This window comes from Coturnix japonica, chromosome 2 (assembly GCF_001577835.2).
Source record: "Coturnix japonica isolate 7356 chromosome 2, Coturnix japonica 2.1, whole genome shotgun sequence".
In the NCBI taxonomy this organism is placed as follows: Eukaryota; Metazoa; Chordata; class Aves; order Galliformes; family Phasianidae; genus Coturnix; species Coturnix japonica.
The window spans coordinates 88,384,165-88,407,095 of NC_029517.1; the positions used below are offsets into that span (position 1 = coordinate 88,384,165).

Consider the following 22,931-nt stretch of genomic DNA (forward strand, 5'->3'; position numbering starts at 1 on the left):
AATTATTATTTTTTTATTATTTCCTCCATTTATTTGTTTCTTTGTTTTGTTTTTTGTTTTACCCATCTGTATTTGCCTCATCTTGTAGGTATCGGACAAGGACGTTTATTATATGTTTATAGATAAGTAGTAAGCTCACTTTCACAGAAAAGGCTTGTTGTATTACCAAACAAACAAACAAACAAAAACACAAGAAAGCCTATATTAAATAAAATTAAATTGCAACGTCAAGTAGTTTTACATTCCAAAGGATGGAATTTAAAGTTGTCCAAGCAAGTTTAACCTTCATAGTCAAAGCCTGGCATAGCTATATGTAAACAGAAATACATAAGAAGAGAAGCAGTATAGGGCAAATGATGTCACATTTACCTCAATCTCTCTATATGTTCATTTTTGTTTTCTATGCAAAATAATTCATTCAAGCAAAAAAAAGTCATAAAGTGTACAGCTGCAACTGTGCCCTTCATTTTAAAGTTTCAGCACAAGTAAAGGAACAATAAATTACAGATAACTGGAAAACAGGAATATGCAAATCAGAACTCCAAAACAAAAGAAAAGAAGGTGAAGTTTGGAAAGCCGTAACATGCCTAAGGGAACAGCTTTGCAGAAGGGATGTTATCTGTTGGTTTGCAAAATACTTGTGCCCATTGGTGAGACAGAATTAGGGAATTACTTTCTCTGCTGGCTGGGATTGTAGTTGGAACAGGTTACTTGGAAACATGTTCCAGCACAGAGCTCAATCCCATATTCAATAAGAAGCTGCAGGATTTCCTTCATCAACAAATATAGATAAAAAAGAAAAAAAAATGTGTTTATTTCTAGGAAAAGAGCACAGAAATGCATTTAAATATGTCTCCATATCTTTTGGATGTGAATAACAAAGACTGGCAAGTTCAGACTCTGAGCAAATGAAGAGCAATTTCTCTGCTGGTAACTTGCCAGAGAAAGAAGCATCCAGAGCAGCACTATATTAGACATAATATATAAAATAAAAGGTTAAGAAAGAGAAGCTAGCCTGGGTACTCTTTTTTCTCCACAGGGTCTTTTCTCCTTGCAAACATTTTATATTAAATCTTTGATCTCTTTGCACCAGGGTGGTCTGGTTACTGAATTCCATTTTTGTAGGGTTTTCTTGTTTGTTTGTTTTGTTTTTGTGCTATTCACCTCATTTATACTTCAGTTTCTCCTTCCTGTTCTGTACCAATGACACAGTGCATTAAAGGTACCTAAATTAATACCATGTGAAGTGGAGAGCAACACCTAAAAGTCTTCATCTTTTTTTTGTTTGCAGTTTCTTTAGGTCTACACAGAAATAAAATCCACGACAGAGATGGGCTGTGTCTGCAGACTGCCTAACCATCCACGGTGGCTTGAAAATTCCAATGGGAAATGGTCAGCATCATTAGACAAACTTACCAAGTCCATTTGCATCCTATTCACTAGCTGGGTACAGGACTCAGTGTTGGGGAAGGTATCATTCCTGCATTCCCATTGGGAGGCATTGTTCTAATACAAGAGAAGATAATTACAGACCATGAACATCCTTCTTCCAGTCTTAGCACCAACCGAGTTAAGTAAGCTTTCTGCCAAAAGGGAAAAGAAGGGAAGAAAATACTTCTTTCTCCACTCTTTCTTTCTCCAGTCCCCCAATAGTCTTTGTGACAACATATACTTCTTATTCAAACTTTCATGTCTGCATTCAGTTTTCTATTGTTGATCATCTGATTATTTGTGCTAATATACTTATTCATATTTAACCACTAAAATTGCTGGCTCACTTAGAGTAAGAATTTTTTTTTTTGTTTTTTCTTAAGATAAAAATCAGTATCATACCTTCTTTTTGTTGTACTGTGACTTCTGGGCATACAATAACATAGTAACCTCACCAGCAGTTTGCTTTCTTATGCTCACACTGAATTATTTAATCTTTAATCTGACAAACCTCTGATTGAGAGAAGATGTATCAGTACACAAAGTAATATCTTGCTGCAGGATATTACCAAAATCAAGTGGCCCTGTAAGATTAAAAAGAAGGATAGACACTTAAGAGAACAAGAATAGAAGCTGCATTTATGCCAATGAGGATAAAAGAAAATGAGATTCATCAGCTGTTGTGCTTCAGAGTCTAAGTTGTTCACCAATTACAGATAGAAAACAAATGGCCTTTTTGCTAGGATTCAATGTTGACCTGCTGTGTCAGTATGAATTTAAAACATCTGAGATTTCATAGCAGATGATGCAATAAAAGTTAGCAGTAGTTACATCTTTAGTCTACTGTTAGTTTTCCTCCTGACTGTGCTTCATATCATTTCTAGATACATTTAATGTCACTGCTGCATGAAATATAAGATGCACAGATTTTCTTCTAACGAAAGACCATGGAAAGAAGAGTCTTGCATCACGACCTGTTCCTTACTACATGAAAACTGTTGATCTGTAAATGCATAAAGCAACTGAGGTGTCTTCCTTGCTCCTAAATATTCCATGAGCCAGTCCCAGAGTGACTCAGAAGGGCACATCTTTGCTGCCATAACAGTCGACTTTTGGTTCTCCAGGAGCAGGCCTCAGACAGGTAGAGCCCAACAAGCCAGTTGAAGGACAGCTGCCTATTTCCAGGTTTCATACTCCATTGGGTCTCCTTACATGACAAGCTATATCCTTAACACATAGAAACATAAGCCAGAGAAGTAGGATAGATGAGTAAAAATGCAGTCCTATGATGTGCTGAGCTCTCATAGCTACTATGAACTCTCAGTAGTCCAAACCAGCAAGATAGTAGGTACATCTTTAATTAAAAGCTTAGGAAAAAAAAAACACACACACACACACACACAAAAAAAAAAAAAAAAAAAGCAAAAAAAAAACCAAACAAGGTGAAGGCAAATTCTTGTCACACTCAGGCTTCCTGAATCTCACCATAGGCTGCTTGGGCCCAGTTTCCAGTCAAAAAGTATATCTCAGCAGCTCACTGAAATTAGACATTTACAGCACCACTCTTTTTCATAGGCGCCTCATGAGAAGAAAACCATGAAGAATTACATGTCACAACAGCAAGAAAAAGAGAAATAAATATGCAAAGCTGGAACAACCAGGTTGTGTTTGAAGGAATTTTTGCTCCTATCCATCAAAAACATGATTGGAACCTTGGTATACTTGTGCTCTCACTGTAACAGTTGCTGAGGAGTAACCAACACTACCTATGAGGATTAAGTTCCCATAAACGTGAGTAGGAGTTAGTTGATTACATATCTTAAATGGTGGATAGCTGAAGATCTCTTCACAGAAACCCAAGAAGATATAGTATTATACAGCATCAGGGTAATCCACAAATATATTACATCCTCTCAGGTGGCATGTGCATGCTCTCCGCTTGGCATGTGTTCACATCTCTGTATCATGGGAATGAACACATGTCCCGGAGTTACATGTCTTATACTCAAGAAACTAAGCAAACATTACTTTTTAGGCTCATGACTAACAATCTTAGCAAAGCATGGCCTCACAAAGGTTAGAAACTATGTGCGAGTTTGCAGACTAACCACAGACATCTACAAATCACAAGAAGCTTATGCAAAGCTGTCATCCTAGTGTTTCTTTGTGCCACTCCTTGTTACTTTTAGAAATGTGTTTCTTAGCCAACATGGAGATCATTATGCATTTTAATTTGCAATTGTTTTTACATGCTCTCTAATTAGTATGAGGTCAAAAGGGAGGCTTTTGAAGAGAGATAGGAGATCTTTGTTGCCACCAAATGACAGCACATTGAAAAGTTACTACAATAGCATGCTCACATAAAAGAAAAATTTTGCTTTTTGTTAACATGAATTGCAGAGCATTCAGGATTTCTTCAGATCAGAGCTCAGTCATCACTTTCATCATGCAGAAATGTCTCTGTGTCAGAAAAAGACAAACTAGATTCTTGTTTCACTTCAATTGTATCAACATTTGCAGTGGTCTGAACTATCCCCATTGTAGTTTAAACCCACAGGAAGAAGCTCTGGAGCAGGAAACCTTTGTGAGAAAATATCTTCACACAATGTCTTTGGTTTTGTAGTTGTTTTTTTTTTATTATTATTATTTTCAGCAGAAAGACAGGCTTTCTCTCCAGGGTCTATGTCATAGGGCTTATTTCCAAATCCTTAACTGGTAAGAAGTCTGCCCTTTAAGCAGTCTGTCAGCTTCCCATATAGTAGAGCAGCAGTATAAGTCCCTTGAAGATCAGTTATGAGAGACTGAGATGTCTCCTCACACTTGCAGGTCTGAGAGGAAAGCAAGAGAGTATCAAAGAGAGACAGCAGACTGATGATGAGGGGTAAACTGCAGTCCTTCCCTTCCACCAAGGCCAAAAACCAGCAGGGAACAGGGGTTCTACAAATCAGTCTGATAGAACTTGAAGCAGCATGAGCAGCTATGACTCTGTGCTGCATTCCACTCCAGAGCCATTTGTGCACTAACTTAGGAAATTCTAGATGAATCCTCACAGGCCTGTCTTAATTAAACTTCTCACTAGCTTCATTGTGTCATCTTAAGTAAGTATTCCAGTGTTTGGGAATACTTGGCCTGAATCTCAAATAAAGGAGATGCTGCTAACCTCCTCATTGCTGAGTGCACGCGATCAACAGAAGCTGATCCTGACCTGTAGTCAGCAGGAACTCAGAAGCAAGCCTCCCACAATCATCTAAGTCATTAGAAGCTGAGCAGCTTCAGGAGCATATCAGAGCCACTCAGCCTTCCTGCACAATGGTAAATAAAATGAGCCAGCTCTATGCAAGGATCACTGCCCCTGAGAACAACTGGCACAGCACAACTATAGGGTAAGCTGAATTTCCTTACTCTCCATACAGCACAGTTGCATCCAAAATGCTTTTTCAGAGTTGTCCTTGTCATGTGTTAATTTCTAGCTGTAGATGGATATGGTCCAGAAGCACTTGGAAGACTCTGAGTTCATACCAAAATGCTGCCAGAACTGTGCAGAGTCAGATGGAGAATTACAGCCTTGTTGCTGGTAAGACAAAACATTAGATCTCTCCAAGGAGCAACAGTCACTTTGGTGCCCTGCATGTCTGACATGTTGGAGAACAGGGAGTTATTTCAGTAGCACAGTTTTGTCCATGAGCGCTACTGTATGAACCCCATTATGGAAATGATGTCGCAGACCAATGTCTCATTCTTCACTCTCAGGAAGCTTCAAGATACCTGAAATGTATCAGGAGCCCACATGTTGGCAGCCCTGCTTGTGCGTGTGAGCTCAAGTACGTTCCAAGCCCAGAAACTCTCACTCCAGTTAAAGGAAGATTATGCTATTACACTTTAACAAAGTTTTTGGGAGTTCAATTTCTTAAGAGCATATTTGCCTTTGTTGGCAGTCCCCAGGCATATCTACTGTGGCAAGAGCAGCTCTGTAATATCTGCTACTCAAAAGAACAGCAGCTACAAAGAAAACCAACCACCAATATCAGCATCTTCACTTTTATCTTCAAACAACATATGGGATTAATCTGGAGCCTCGCATTCTTAAAAGTACTGGAATCATGAAGCAATTTGCTTCCAACAGGACCCTGAAACACAGCATAACACAAGGGAAAACAGTCAGAATGAACAATCAGAGCAAAATATGCCTGCTGTCAAATAGACTCTAGGCTCTTTTCACCCGACATCACCGAGCTGATGATCTGTGGGTCTCATTCTGCTTCCAATTGCACCGCTTAAGTTGGGGATGTGGGAGTAGTGACTGAGAGTCACTGAAACGTGGGGCAGTTCAGAGCGCAACATGTGTTGTGACAGGACAAGACTAATAAGGTCAGAATCACATTCACATGTCAATTCTGTACTGGCATAAGTACATGAAGCACTGCAGCTAGGTCATATTTCAGTGGAGTTGCCTCTGATCTGCTCTACCCTTAGTGAGATCAGAATCTGTGGCTAATATCAGATGAAAAGTTACGGTGACACCAAGGCAATTTCTTTTGTATTTTATGCAAAGAAAGCTAAAATAAATAGCATGAAAGGCCCCCACATTATTAGCTGGTGTGTTTGAAAGAATCCTGCAGTTGTGTTTTATCTTTTATTTTTTTATTATTTTTTTTTAAATCAGCAAGTCAGAACAGTTAAGATTTAATTATTTGGAGAAAGGGGGAAGGGAAGTGTGCCTTTTGAAGAGAGTCCCACATGCTTCCAAACACTTCAACATTTCATCATGGCAATCAGCCAGATGCCAAACAAAATGCTGCTTTCCACCAGGGATCTGACAGGTGGCCTTTCCAAAGTTTACACGTTGAAGTGAGAGCTGATGTTCTACTGCTTATTTTTTTTGCCTTTTAAGTTATTCCTTTATTGAAGCCAGACTGAAGACATCTTTCCATGTAACAAAAGATAAAAATCTATCCCTGAATATTTTGGGATTTCAATGTGCCTTTCTTTTATCCATACCTACTCAAGGGATTATTTTTTACACATTCAGATGTAAAAAACATTAGACTGGCAAGAGAGAGAAATGCATGCACAGAAAGATGAAAGATAAGCTTTTTGAAGCCTCACTGATAACACAGGGCCAGATATTACTTAGCTACAACCTGGGGCAAAAATCCCATGTTTCTCAAGGCATTTCTTCCATACCACCCTTCTGGCAAAGAAGAGGCCTGACATGACAGCCCGAGAGCACTTCCACAAGGTTCAAAGGACTCTCCACCTGTCACAAGTGCACCCAGAAAGGTTTCCCTGGGGGAGAGGTAATTGCAGTCTATGATAGCATTGAACTACTTCCCTCTTGTTGTCCAAGGGCTGTCAGGTTTATCTCCTGAGATTTTTTAGATGCTCCTGGAAACCCTCTAAATCTACCCAGAGAAAATAGTTGGAGAGACTAAGTGCAGGGCAAAAATGATGTGTGATAGATTGCAGCTATACATCTCAGTTTTCTTTCTGTGTGAAGTCCCTACAAATACACAGAAAAATCCAGGTTAAAATACGAGAGAAACTGCAAATCCCTTTGTAGAAGCAATTGATCTGCTCTTCCCCCAAATAGAGGACTTGGTCCTCTTTGGATACACTCTGTACTGTCTTTGCTTTTGAAAGTGCAGCACTCAGACAAAAATCGGTACTCATGAGGTTCCCACAGAAGTCAGAGCTACTCCTGTGTCACATGACTGCAAACCAAAATACAGCGAACCCTATAAATAATGCATATGTAAAGAGAGCAGCAAATGCTGATTTACAGAATTTGATCTCATCTGATATGAGATACAATCATAGAGTGAATTGCTAGAGGTTAATGGAGTTGCTCAAAACTGATGACTCAGTTTACAAGACTCAAGTCTGACTCAGCTTAACCTAGTTTTGGGATCATATTCTCAAAATTCAGAAGAGAAGACTTGGGGCTCATCATTGCTCTTGTTTATATCCCATTTGGCTATCATGACACCAAAAGAAAAGTGGGATATATTAGCTAATGCAGTATACAACCAGGAGGGAAACTGGCAGAGAAAACCTAAGTTCTGACAAAAATAAATAAATAAATCTTACTATTGGCAATCATCAGTAAGGGATCTATGAGTTGGACTAAATGATATTTGTAGGTCCCTTCCAACTTGGCAGACCCAATGATTCTATAACCTTTCCCACACTGTTGTGTTTCTATACTGCAGTCAACACCATAATGTCTAAGCCATTTCAGAGAGCTTCCCAAGCAACTTATATCTGGTACATACAATCTGTGTGCTCATCATTCTCCTGTGAATAGAGACATGAGCAGTGAAGTGCCTCTTTTGGAAGGGACTGCTTTAAATTGGTGTTACGCATGTCATTGTGTGTTTGTACTAGAGAAAACAAGATCAAAGAAATGGCTTTGCACTTGAAGAAGGCAGACACTCAGGGTGCAGGAACTCAGTTCCTGAGAGACTTTGTTCCACTGGCTGAAAACAGTACAGCACACAAGTTTTTATGGAGGAACATTCTCTTCCACTAAATGGGCAAAGCTGCAACCCATAGCAGTTCTCTTGTATACAAAGAAGTGCATGTACATAAATGAGCTAAAAGTCTTGACATCATTTTTAGAGATTTTTAAGGATTCCTGTGTGTTGGGCCATTTTACCATGAGAAAATGGTATAAAAGGGACCTTCCCAGATACAAAATTAAAATTATGTGAGTAAATATGCCACTGAACACAGCTACCACACAGTGCAAGTCTTTTAGACAGAGCTGAATAACTAAATCCTCCAAGTTCAAAATAAGACAAGAAAGAGAAAGTGTGAAACATTAGTACAGCACTATCATTGCTGAATTGTTCAACCTTGGCCATGATCTTCCTTTTACAATCAATCTTTTCCAGCTCATCCTTTGTTTTCCAAAAGTCAGACTACCACACAATTTGTCAGCAGTCCTACATGTGACCAAGAGAGAAGTGCACTTCAGCATTACTCACTTAGTTAAGATCTCAGCTTCCACCCAGTCATGACAATGGCATAACAACCATCGATTTCAGTCATGCAATTCAAACAGATTGCAAAATAAGCATAAAATAAGTTACAATTGTTAGCAACATTCCACAGTACTTAAAGCAGACAGAGAAATGCTTGAACTCCTCTGTGAGTAGTAAATAAGCCAATAAGCTCTTGCCATCTCTCTTCCCACCCCACACCCATAAGAATATTTAAAAATGAAAAAAGAAAATAATAATGAAAGCAATGCAACAAAGCAGGCAATTCCTTAGGAATTATCTTGCATTCAACATCTCTTTGAAATTATCCAGCAACTAAACCACAAGCCCCCTGGTCCTTTTGGTCTTACAAAACAACAACATAGTCTTCAGATGCAGTAATTATAGGCAACATGCACAAAGAAAGGCAAATAGAGCAGCTTTAATTGCTGGAGTCAAACACGTAATCGCGTATCTATAAAGGTAATTACAAACTAAAAGATCAGTAATGGTTCTTTTTTCTTCCGTTTTACCCTGAAGAAAAACAATTATCATGTATGTAATACTAATCATTTTAATATTTGTTTGGCATATCAAAAATCACATCTAAATCCCCTCCTTTTTTGAGGCATCTGAAATCTGTATTCAGAGCCAAATGCTACATTTCTCTTTTTTAACTCAGGAAAGGCTTGGTCCAAAACACTCTGATGGCAATGGGAAGAACCCATAGGACCATTACTGCTTATTCAGATACATATTTTTTTAAATTCTTATCTGTTTTTATATCACTAGCCGCCCTCTATATATAAAAATACAAGGATCAGGAAGGGATTCCAGAAATGGACAAATATCAAATATGAAATATGTTGCTATATATGAAGCTTCTTTACTGTTTAATGTTCACTGTAAAGCATCTGGCTGACAGTTTTGTCTACAGTCATAAAACACCCTGAGTACGCCCTCATTCCTTGAGTGAAATTTCAAAGAGTGGTACCTAGTTTTCGCCTTTCAGCATGGATAGATCCTGCAGGGGATCTTTCTCCCCACTTGGTGGAAAACACCAGCATGTGCCATAACACGTAAGTACTTGAATAAAATACTTTGTAGAAAACCAGCCTGCTGCCATCTACAGAGGCTGATTAAGAACTTCATTACTGAAATTAAAAGCACCATTAAATACTTTAACCTCAATTTGACACTCAGAGTACATTCAGCCTTTGGAAACATTTATCATACTTTCAACACTTTTCAAAATCTACAATATCTGGTGTGGAAGAGAACAGAGAACAACAAATGAAATGAAAAAGACAGATCTGGCTTGTTTCAGTAACTCTAGCTCTCAGGAATCAGATCACAGTTGAAAAATAAGAACTGGAAATTACTATTATAGCATCAGTGAATGTGATCCTGATGAAACACTGAAAGGCAACTTTATTTAAGGGGCATCGAGAGGGAGATAAGATCAAACCTCTCACTTTGTTTTATATGGACAAGCAGATCTCCATAACAAAAACAGCTCATGCAGCATCTCAAGCACAAACTGCTGAGCCAATGAAGGAGGCAGCCAGGCTCACCTCTGATGCCTAGTTTGGGCTCAAATCAGCATCCGCACTTAGATCAGAGCCAAGGGAAGTTAAGCCAGCAAGAACATTTTGGCACCATTTCCTGGCGGCCACAGTGACCTCATTTATCTATTATGTATTTTCTTTTTCATGCTCTATGTATTCAGTCAGCTTTGCTGGCTGATGTCCTATTTTTTGGCTTGTTTCACTATGGCTTGGCTGTACCTTTGACTGTTTGGCTTGCCCAAATCCAGTATCACTTGATTTGTAAAGCTGCTGCAATTTCTTAATTGGACAATTATGGACTGGAATCCATTTATGAAAGTTTGTTCTTAGCATTCCACACTGCATAGAAACTATTCATTCACTCATCAAGCTTGCTGAACACAGAGTAATACAGGACTTCACAATGAAGTAGGAGGAGACTTGAGGGGTAAGACTGTGATCAGTAAATATCATGAACTTCTCTTTAAAGTTCATCCAGTACAGTACTCATCTTTTCATAATAGACTTCTGTTTTCCTCTCCTACATAGTTTTTAAGCTCTCTTTCTACCCACCTCTCACTCCATAGTACCCATTTATCATAGAATCATAAAATCATTTGAGTTAGAAGAGACCCTTAGAAGGTCATCTAGTCCAACTCCCCTGCAAGAAACAGGGACACCCAAAGTTCAATCAGGATTCTCAGAGTGCCCTTGTGGTGTATTTCCATACCTTAGGTACAGACAACAGTTTTCTAGCAGACAGAAAACAGATCAAGCAACACAAGCAACACTGAGTAACATTTGTATATTACCCTTCCCCTAGCCATGCAGGGCTACAGCTGTACCCTTAGCCCCAGCAGTTCTTATTGCACCAAGTCTACAAGTACACCAGTACTCAGAATCTGGCAGGACAGCATGCAATCATAGAAACAGGTAAAAGCTTAAGGAACCTACAGATAGATCATTTCTTACTCTCACTTTCTCATTCCTCAAAGCTCTTCTGCCTTATACGCCTCCACATTCCCCTTTTTCAAACTAGGTTTCCAGATTTATTTCCTTTCACCTCCTTTGTTGCTTCATTGCCCTTTAGCCACTCACATCCAGTCCCCTCAGGAAGAGGACGAGTGATATTGTGAAAAGTAAAGACACCTGTGGAGGTTTTCAAGCCCTGAAGTGTACTGCAGCTGGCAAGGCTACAGCCTGGCAGCACCTGTGGCTGCTTACAACAACAGCTTCTTGTGCTCATCAGCAAAAATAAAGTGCAGTGGAGTGCAACAGGTCAAGTTAGGAGAAGAGCCCCCTTATAAGAGCCACATAAACACATTGCAAAAAAATGCTTGGAAGAACCAGCACTGTATACAGCTCTCTCATCTGTGCTGTGGTGAAATCCATCTAAAATGGAAAAGCACAGGAGCAACAAAAGTATTAATGCCTCCCCAGTCTCTGCCTCCAGAGTGTTTGTTTCAAAGCTATGTCAGGGCTTTTGTGCTAGAAAATGTGAGCGCACACCACAGACTAAGCTGCTTCTCTTGGTATTTTCTCCGTATGGATTTGGGGACTGAGCAGAAGCTACTTGAACTTGATATTGTTTCAGCCCTAAACAGGCGGCTGACTCTTGCAAAAACCGCAGGTGATAGTGTGTGTGTGGTCTGCAGCAAGGCTTTGGATTACTACTGCTTAGTCACTGAGGCAGAGATGGTTTCTGCAGCAGCAAGCAGTGTGAAAGGATGCTGCAGGAGTAGGCTCTGTTCCAGAAAAATGACTGAATGACTTTGAAAAAAAAACTCAGATGTGGTCACAGACAGAATAAAACACTACAAGAAAAGTCTTGGCCAACAGCATGGATGCTCCTGGGAGAGCTTCTGGCTTGGCTGATCACACAGAAAATGCTCTTCTTCCTTATGCATAAGACCTACATTAGAATTACCATACTTCCTTTCTTCCACTGGGGCTAGAGTTCATCCTTGACCACCCTGTAAAACAGCAAGCAGACTGTAGTAGAAATTCCTTGTCTCTGCTCCCACAGCAGTATGGCTTTGCTCCTTGTAAGACTTGGCAGGAAAAGCCAGCCTGTAGCTCACAACGGGCAAACCTTTTTTATTACTGAGGCTAGGTGCTGTTTTAGCGTATGGATACAATTGCTTGACCACATCCCTTTCTTTTGTGAGAGTTTGATGGTTGCTTTGCACTTATGAGTGCACCAGGAGGTGTTCAACATGTGCAGGCTTTATCAGAAACCAGCTGTCCCTCCTTCCACTCCTTGCTTGTGGTGACAGCATGGAAGCTTATAAGGCCACATAACTACTCACAGACCACACTGACTTAGATATTAATTTTCTTATAGGCACTTCCTTTCAGCTCTGATCATACTCAGATCTTCTTGAAGCAGATTCCACAGGATCAGTGGCAAAATAAGTGTGAGCTTAAGGACACATTAATACTTAAGACATAGAGGTGGTCAGCAGCCTAACAAGCCTAGTTCTCATAAGCAAACACACAGGAGGATGCAGTGTGTTGCTGTTAATTTTATTCTTCCTCTACTCTGCATCTCAGTAGGCATTTAAAAGTGGCAATAAGATTTCAAAGTGTAAGATAATGCAGAACTAGCATTTTATTCCTGGTTCATCTGTTAATGTTATTTCTTAACTAGTTGTGATCATAATAGAATTATGGAGAGGATCTGGGGGCTTCAGAGTTTAATTTTGAATTTATAGCTTTTAATTTTAGGAGCATTCTTGTTTTTACTTGGCGTCTCCACACTGCCAGCAGCCTTCTTGCCCACTGTGCAGATCAAAGCCCTTAGCTGCATTGTAATCAGAATGACAATAACAAATCTGTTTGATACCATCCAAGTGTCATCTCACACTGCACGGAAGTGTTGAAAGATAATTGCTTAAGGATGAAATAACTGGCTGAGAATGGTTACATTACTCTCTGTCCACTTGTGTTGCATGTAAAAATCCTACCCAGAAAAAAAGAGTTATTGGGCCAACCATGTCGCTAATCACAAGCAGTCAACCGCAAAAGCATATTGGTTCATCTTCAAGACCACCAGAACTTCACTGATGATTGCTGAGCTTGAAGAAGCAGTGTAATGGAAAGAGAAAAACTGTCCAAATCAGTTTGAATTTTCAATAAATCATATAATACTTTTTCATACCTGTCCCTAGCAATTTAAAAACAGGAAAGTGGCCTCAGAAAATAATGTGATTTTTGGTATGTTTCCTTCAGACTACCTTCTTAATTATACTTGGTAAAATAAATCCATTAAAAGAAGCTGGCAGAGATCTGAGGGGAGGCTTGGCATAAAAAAGCACAGCACTATAATGGAAATTTATGATGATGGATTATTACTGTCATATGAACAAATCCAGGGGAAAATAAAAGAAAAATCTGGCTTCAGAAGTAAGGAGAGGAAACTGCCTATCCTGTTACAAGGTAGCAACAGCTACTCAAGATTAAGTAGCACAGATGTCCTTAACTAATCATGAATTTAGCACATAAGGGCACAGGCGATGCATGTTCTCTGAGGCTAACCTTGACCTCAGTGCTTCTTGGAACAACTCACACTAAAAAATAAATCCGTTTACTGTCTCTTCCAGCATATAAAAGATGCAAGCATTGTTTAGTAATACTGAGAAGAACAACAGCAAAATTTTACAGCCCAGAGAACCAAGATTATTAGGATAAAATACTGTAAACTCTTTAAACAACGGCATTATATTCCCATGAACTCTACAAGACACTTTCCAGAGTGCTGGTTACTGGCAGAGCTATAATGAAAAAGATGAATACTGCTTATAGTTTGTAAATCCTTTGAACTCAATAATTTTATGAAAAAGGGATGGGGAAGGAAAAAAGAATGACATGGAATTCCCACAGAAGATAAGTTCATTCTAGGGAAGAGCATAAGAGCATACTCTGCCCGAATGTCCCTTGTGATTGCTCACAGATACCCATCCCACTGGCAACATTGACAGTGGTGGTTAATCAGCTGATTCATAGACACTCAAGTGATCAAATACATGCCTAACAGCCAGATGGCCAGCCTCAATAGTGGAAGTTGCACCAGTGATAAATCTATATGATGCTTACAAGACAAAATATTAAAAAGCAGAAGCATTTTAACCATATCAATCAAATGAAGGTGGTGTAAGGTAAAAATAATACAGGAAGAATGGTGAAAAATATCCAAAAGGTTATCTATAGGAAAAGCTCACCAGTATAGAAGCATTCAGTCTGGCTGGAAACCACTGAGGCAATCTCCAAGAGATGCTGTCTTAGTGGTGGTCAGCCCTTAAATGAAGTCCAGAAAAGGTGGAGTCAGTCTCCACCCCTTACGGGAGCACAGCTGAATTACCCTCACCTGTGCTTCCACAGCTGACACAACACTTGCCTCAGCTGATTAATCAGAGGTTCAGGCTGTGATTACCAGTTTCCCACACAAGGTGGATACCAGAGAATATAAGAAATACTGCTTTACTAGCAGCCATTATTCAGGTCTGCACGGCATTCATGTATTTATCATTTACACTGTTCACATCTGCATTTCAACAGAGAGATCTTATCAGAGATCCTTGTATTGCAGTGATTTTGAGCCCAGCAGTCAAGTATTTAGAGTGCAAAAAGAAAAACTCTACAGAATTAATCAGTTTCAGAAAAACTCCTCCATAAAGCACAAAATGTCAGCAAAAATTGTATGAATATCATTGAAATGGAAATGTAGGTGTGCTACCGAGTTCTACTCATGTAGCTGCTGGCCTTAAAACCAGTACTCTCCTCTGAAAAGTGTTCATTTCCAAAACAAGCTTTATGCAGCAATAGATGAAAGATAAGAGCACACTGCCACCAGGGCTGCACAGCTTGCCTAGTGGAAGAGTTTTTCGTTTTCTGCCACATGACAAGAGAGAATGCATGTTGTTAGCAGTGTTGCTGTAAATGTACTCTTTTCATTATAGGTCTGCTATTGTCAACCTAAGAGCTATATAGATTAATTCAGTTAGTTCCCAGGTAGTCTGAAAAACCCAAATCAAGGTAAATTGCTAAAGAATTTACCTGTTTTCATACATTTTGAAAATGAAATGTTTAAGATTTATGCACACACAAGGGCACAAGTGGGATAAACTGGATCTGACGAGTATTATTTGTAACACTTCACATCAAAATGAGATAAAGTTATTTGCCTTTGCTTAAAACAAAGAATGATTGAACTCTAAGAGCATTATACAACAAAGACCTAATCTCCTAGTCCAAAAAGAGATTGTTCAGAAAACACATCACCCAATGTTGTAATGGTATTTAAGGTTCAGCCCTTTGTGGATTTGCCATCAGAGGCCTTCCCTACTTTCAGCATGTGATTGGGCTATCTGTTAGCTCTTTCCATGGCTCCCTTCAAGTCTGGACTGAGAAACAGAGGTTCATTTAGTCTGGTTAACTCCAGCCCTGCCATATGTCATTTCTGGATCAGTGGCAGGCTCTAGTTATTTCCCAGTGGCCTTGGTCCAAGGAAGGACTTCACAGAGGCAGAAGCACAAAAGAGCAAAAGACTGATGCTGGTGATGAGCCAGCACCACTTGGTTTCCAAATCAAGATAAAACTGCAATCGTACTTATATTTTTCCTGTGGGAAGGGCACTATTTTTTTTTAACTACCCCATGCAGAACTCTGAACAGAGTTTTACACACATGCTTGTATATACCACTGCCATTGTCCTTTGTTCCAGGCCTAAGTGTTGGCAGAATAAGTGCAGTTATTGTAAAACGTATTAATATTTATAAACACACTATTGAGTAAAATCAGTCTCTGTCAGAAGTGAACTGTCTAAACACATTGTGGTGCTCTTTCACTCTGGGAATAATCGAGACTGAGACAAACACTACTGAATCCTGTTCTGGAAGAATAAATCCAAGCCCTTTATTTTTTCTGTTTCCTAGCAGAAACTTCTGGGCAAGTTTAATTGTGAAGGGATTACTCATTAGGTGGTAGCAGTGTGGAGCTGAAACCCAAACTAGATTACCAAAGAGTTTTTATTTACATTTTGCTCTCCAAATAATGGACAAAATTTGTAAATAACAAATGCTTCAACGTGTTGAAATTTCAATCAGAATATTTTTTGCAAAAATCTCAGCAAATATTTTGGCCAGTTCTCAGAGCAAAGCAATGAACATCTGAGGTTTGAATAAAGCAAGGAAAGAACCTCAACTAACCAGCAGAAGGACATCCATAGGCTTGGCACTGCAGCAAGAACGCACACAGATCAGGTAACTGTTCTGCCAGGAGTCCTTTGTGTTTATCCTGCTGTAATAATTACATGAGATATCACATATGCATGTGCCTCTTCAGTAAAACAAAACAAAACAAAAAACAAAACACAGAACAAAAGACAAAATGACTGTAGTTGTACACAATGGACCTATTGGAAGCACTAGTGGAGAAGTTCAAGTTCATTCTGTTTTCAGACTCACTGTTAAAATGACTCTTCAGAGTGTTTAATCTGTACTGAGACAATTCTTTTGTAAAATATTATTAGAAATCACATGCCTATATTTAGCTGGCAAGAGGGTTAATTTTTTGTTGCTCAGCTCAAAAAGAGCACTTGACCTACTTAAATAGCTTTTAAATCTATCTAGCTGCTTACATGACCCATTTTTTGCCAATTTAAAACTCATTAGCCAACATTTTATAGCAAATATTCACCTGTACATACCACTGTTTTCATTATTAGCACACAGAAGTATCTTGAAATCACTTAATTCAGAACATTAACTGCGTAGGTGTGTACACACCTGTGTACATATTTTAAGCAAACAACTTCCTTGAATGCAATATTTTTTCACATCTTGAAATGGACAAAAGATGAAGAAATGCTGATCCAGCTAAATAGTTTCCTTCAACCCTTCTGGGTTTGCTTAGTTGTGTCATCTTGGAAGTCAGAATGTACACTGAGAGGGAAGAAAAAAATCTCCTTTAGAGAATCACGAGGTGCAGGGGATTTGTATTCAATTCTCATCTCAAAAATGAACTTCTTATTTTTTTTCTTTTCTTGGTAATCCTCCAATTAAGACCACTTGATCCGATGAGTCTAGATTGCTGGATTGACAATAAAAGGTATGATGTTTACCTTGCACATCCAGTATGACTGTTGTTTTACAGTAAAGCTCGTGTGACAGGAAAACACTGGACTCACTGAAAGATCTGGCCATCAGGAAAGGAGTTTCAGCAACATGCGAATTATTGTTGCTTTACAAACTAAAACTGAGCCAAAATTCTTTCCGCAGCCAGAAGCTGGATTAATTTCCTCAGCCAGTGACTGTGGAAACCCTATGGAAACAAATCCCAAGCAATAGTTTCATTTGAAAGAGGAACACCTCCCTTTTCACCTCTTAACCCCACCTAACTAGTGTCATTTCAAGGGTTTCTGGGTTAAAAGCTCAGGCAATAATGATTGCTCTACAGATAGGCCTCGGGCCTCATAGCCCAGTGGGGAGTGCCCAAGAGCTCCTTGTCCAGGGAACTTCTGTCCTCCACATGAGGTGCCTGAGCTTTGCCCTGACAGTGGGAAGAGGGGCAGAGTCCCTCCAGCAGCAGGAGGAGGTTGGGACAGCCCACCCTCCAGCTGTTTGTGGTCGCTTGGTGAAGGCAGGAAAGGTCACGGGTTTTGGGAAAACAGTGAAACTTGTGAGATGCAGCACTGGGAAAAGAAGAGGCGTAAACCTACCTTGCTGCAAAGCACAGCACAGCTGACTTTGCACTAGTCCGCAGTCCTTTTAATCTAGATAAGAGTGCTGCCCTAGCATGACCTACAAGCCAAAGAATTAGTTAATTTTCCCCTCTGATTAATAGCTTGTGTAAAATTAGTAGGAAGGAAAAAAGAGGTGCTAGTTAACCACCACATCTTTCTTGGCGGGAGGATGTAAACGCTGAAGGCAGAGATAATATTACCTCCCTTGGGCATCAGACGCTTGGTGGTTTGGAGCACATGCCTTTGATAATCGACATCAGTATCTCTTTCATGTCACTGAACAGAAAATAGGGCCTCTTCAAAGAGACTAACTCAGAAAAGAAATTGTTAAACAGGCCTGACTGGGTTGAGCAATGCTGGAAATTAAGTACCCTGGAGGGGCAGGATTAGAAGTGAGGTCAGCACCCTTACTCAGGGCAAGGGAATACATTAATGGCCCTCTGTACTGCCTCTGAAATTGGGATGGCTGTCACTGAATATTCGTGCAGACCTCTCTTTTTCTCCCTCCATATGCTGTCCTGATAATTAGCATTCTGCCTTCTTGTCATAAAATACATGAATTAGTCGGTAGCCAGGAGATTGCTGGCCTAAGCTTTTGAACTGATACGGAGCTTCAATTACACAGCCTCACTGAGATAATTATTTTTTTAATCCTGACTTTTTCACAATGCTAATCCGCTGGTAGATACTTATTCTTTATCTAAGACACCAAGGCGTTCAGCAAATGCACATGAAAGAACGAGGCTTTGTTCCTTCGCCATCCAGATACTTGTTTAGTGTGTGCTTCAAATAAGGGAATTACATTCTAATGACTCACATTTGCCTTAACCCTTCAGGAGACAAATGATTTGCTGTATGCTAATGACATCATTTCTCTCTTGGACAATAACTAACACAGAATCTACCTTTCAGCAAAAAACACCTTTAGTAAAGCACATCTGGCTTTAGTCTGGGAACTTTAAAGATTCTTCATAAAACTGAGCTCTCGGTAGCAATGAGCTTTGTTACTGGACACCTTGCATTGCTCTACCGTTCTGGATTGGCAAAGCTCCATCAGAAGTGCTGCAGAGAGTGAGAAGAGGATGTACTAGAAAGTGTGTCTCTATAGAGTAGCTGAGCCAGCACTTGCTGGATGGCATGGAGGCAGAGAGCCTCGAGAGCTGCACACTGGGACACAGCCTGTGCTAAGCTAGCGTGGACATGGAGTGATGCTGTAACCTTCATGCTGCTCACAGGTCCAGTGTAGAAATGCAAAGATACCACCTAATGAAAGCAAAAGGAAACAAGATGTTTTGTTTAGGTGACTTAAGGTATAGGCTTTCCAGCCTATATTCCCTGAGACCAGATTCTTTGCCTAAAACCATTTTTGTGTATGGTTCTTATTAAAAAGGGTTTCATTTCTGTCCAGTATAACCCAATTAAATACTGCCTACACAAGCCAAGAAACTTAGCCAAGCACTTTGCTAGCAAGCTCAGAACATAAGCCGGCATGCAGCTGGTGGAGTTTGGATTTGGGTAAAGACAGCACCTGAGAGTTTGTCACTGCCTACAGAAGTCTGGACATTCACCTCAAACCCAATGCCAGCAATTTGCTCACTTGTTGAGGTGATAATGAAAAATTAGAACACTTGAGAGCAAATCTTCCTCCATCTGCAGCTTACTGATAGCTTAAATTTCTGTGCACATTCTGTCTACACAAATACATAACTTCTTCTCATTTTCATTTATTTGCGGGAGCAGCTTCTTACATTTTTTAATCTTAGCTTCACAAAGACTATGACATCCAGGCTTCAGACCTTGTTATTAAGAGGACCTTAAGGACAACAACTGATGTGTTTCCAAATAACAGCAAGCTGGGCTCCCAAGGGGCTCACAAATTCCGTTCTGTTTCTGGTCAAGAAAGAGCTGAGTCTGGTAAGCAGGGTCCTCCTGTGGTTGTATGAAAATGCCATACACACAAATGACTCAAACATGTTTCCTGTGTACCCAGCCAATGGGAATGCCAAGGAAAACAGGAGAGATTAAAACGTTATCTCCAACAGCAGACTGCCTTCCCATAGATTCTGTTGTAGGGTTGGGAATTAAATAACACTGAGGAGGAATCTAGTGAGTGAACCAGTGCACATCAAATATGTCCAGGCTTAGCCCTAAACCAGTTTCACCCAGACTGTGAGGGAGTCAACCCAGTACCCAATAAAAGCAGCAGTCTCCACAGAAGACTTAGGCAATCAGGGAACAAGACAACATTCATGGTAGTACTTCTTTGTCCCAGTCCAAAATTCAGCACAAAGCAGATGATCCCTACGGGTCCATTCTAATCCGCACAGTTCTTCAATACACGCTTCCTTTCACAGAAATAATGTGTTTTTGGAAAGGTCTTCTCTCCAAAAGATCGTTGAATCATAGAATCATAGAATGGTTTAAGTTGTAAGGGATCTTTAAGAGCATCTAGTTCCAACCCCCTGCTACAGGCAGGGATACCTCCCTCTAAATCAGGTTGCTTGCGGCCCCGTCCAGCCTGGCCTTCAATGCCTCAAGGGTGGGAATGTCCACAATGTCTCTGAGCAATGTGTCCTTGTGTCTCACTACCCTCAAAGTAAAGAAATTCTTCCTTGTATCTAGTCTATAACTACCTTCTTCCAGTTCAATTTTACAATTAAATTTCACAGTGTCTTTTTTAGGAAGATATCAGTCAGCAAGGGTTATTATTATTATTATTATTATTATTATTATTATTATTATTATTATTATTATTATTATTATTATTAATGTGTAATTTATTCTGTTTTTGATTATTTTTTTTCTTTTGGGAGGACAAAAGCCCTAAGGGTTGATGCAATTAAATATCTGCCTGAGGCCAGAGTGGAATCACAAACAGATTGATCCCAAATTTTCAGTGTGTGCCATCCCACCCTCATTATTCCATGATAAAATTCAGGAAGATTCACAGCTAAAGCTTGGATACTACTTTAAATTATATAGTGTGGACGAGGTTTATTACCTCTGTTAATTACCTAGTCCTGCTTCAAATTCCACTCCCAGTTCAATGGATTCCAGTTCACCAGAATCCATATCGGACTGTGAGATCGACAGGGGTCTGTAGCTATAGGATGTCTATTTCTTTTTCCATTTTATTTTATTATTTTATTTTATTTTATTTTATTTTATTTTATTATATATATATATATATATTTCTTGTGTACACCCAATGCAGCCTCAATGCAAGATTTTGTGCTTCATTTATGCAGTTTAATAGTTGGTCTGGATATTGACTAAATAACTACAAATCAGTGAATTTCACTAAAAACAAACTCTCGCTATTGTTTGCTTAGCTGAGAGACTTTTTGCTGTAAATCCAGAAGAGCAATGATGACAGCCTGCTTAACAAGCTGTCTTTCCATTTTTTTTCCTGCAAAGAGAAAACATAGGAACACCACTATTTGCTGCTTTCTTTGATCACTGGTTATAGCAAAAGACATAGCTTTAAGGTGACAGTTCAGATGCAATCATAGAATTATTAAGGTCAGAAAAGACCTCTAAGATCATCAAGTCCAAATCTCAAGCCTTCCCCACCATGCTTACTGACCACATCCCTCAATGCCACATTTACACATTCCTTGAACACCTCCAGGAATGGTGACTCCAGCACCTCACTGGGCAGCCTATCCAAATCCATTGGCACCATTTCTGAGAAGAATTCTTTTTTAATATCCAGCCTGATATATGCTTGGGAAAGTAGCACTGTTGCAACAGTACTGAAGTGAACAATGCAATTAAGACAGGGTTTGCTTGTAGAAACCCAACCTGACTAAACCCAAAATATGCAGACTTATCAACAAATATTTAGATACTACCAGTCTGACATGTAAGGACGGGTCAAGAGTTTTTTAAGTTTTGATTTTAAGAAGGTGAATTCATAGAACTCCAAGCTTCCCCTTCATGGAGCACTTGTTACTGCAAAAAATGCCTGCTTTGTTAAAAGCTCCCTTTTGACAATGACAGGTCTGAGTAAGCAGTCAGCTGGCACATCAGTTTCCATTAGCTCAAGTTTACATGCCTTGTCATGCTCTTCCAACTTCGGTTTGTCACTAAGCTATGCAAGAGATCAGCAAACACTATTTTTTCCCTCCAAACGTTACCCAGGTTTCTTTTGTAGAAGAGGGAAAAAGGAAATAAAAAACAAGGAACAAAAATCAGGGGGGGACAATGGTGGGAGAGGACAGAATCATCAGTTCTTCTGCAGGGCACTCCAGCTCTGCATGGAAGATCCAGATGAAGTCTTTCATCCTGAGATCAAGAGACCAGTGCTGAGCAGCAGCAATCTGGAGCCAGAGCCCCAGAGCAAAAAGCAGCCAGATGAGGGGCTGTTTCAGTAGCATGTAGCTGGCCACAGAGTCTCTGTGCTACTGATGGATCTGCAGGCCAAGGACTTGTCAGAAGTCATTTGTTTTCATTTCTTTTTGCTGACCATAATGGTATATAGAACTTTCTTTGCTTATGCTGGGATACTGGGTGCTTGCTCATTCTCTGCACAGGGACAGGGCAGCTGAGAGACTGGGCATGTGAGACAACTTCAGGTGTGCACAGACAGCACGAACATACAAATACAGGGAAGAACAAGTATTTAAGAATTTTGGCATAAAACCCACATGAAGAAAAGCCAGTCTACTCAGCAGCATATTCATAAATGAGCTCCAGAAATCAGCCCTCACACAAAAAGAACCTTGCGCTGTGGCTGCATGCTCAGCACCTGGAGAGCAATGATAGGACACCCTGTTATAACCTCCCACCACAAACGCTGCCCTGTGCTCTGTCTGGTTCTAGTTTTGTGATGTGAGAGGAGTCAAAGTGACTTTGGCTTCATTGAAACTCTCATCTCGCTATTAAAAAGCCAGCAGGGCTTGACAGGAATAGCAGAAACCAGATGCGAAAGCACCAGGATTGGGGACAGTGGGGCCGCAGACCCAAAGGTCAGCGCTACTCCGCAGGGAGTGCCTGAGCTGCATGCTGTGACTCCAGCCCTGGGGCAGCATCTGCTGCAAGGGGCATCTGCCCAGCAAGAGCACCTGGAAGTCAGGCTGAGCTGGTTTGTTTTTATGAGGAGGGGACAGGGGTTATGCAGCAGAGCAGAGGGGGAATAGCAGATGGTGAGCTGTTTCCATGGCCCTGTCTGCTCTGCAGCAGCTCTTTGAGAGAGCAGCCAGCTCCCTGCAATGACCAGTGCGTGCCTCT

At 40.1% G+C, this 22,931-nt stretch overlaps 1 long non-coding RNA gene across 1 annotated transcript; it reads right to left on the minus strand.

The window, feature by feature from the left end:
- Nucleotides 1–3,641: 3,641 nt before the first annotated feature.
- LOC107310072 lies at nucleotides 3,642–14,221 on the minus strand. The gene is made up of 2 exons (XR_001553467.1): nucleotides 14,179–14,221; nucleotides 3,642–5,558 (listed from the first exon to the last, which is right to left on the minus strand). It is a non-coding gene; the product is annotated as an uncharacterized LOC107310072 (long non-coding RNA).
- Nucleotides 14,222–22,931: the final 8,710 nt, after the last annotated feature.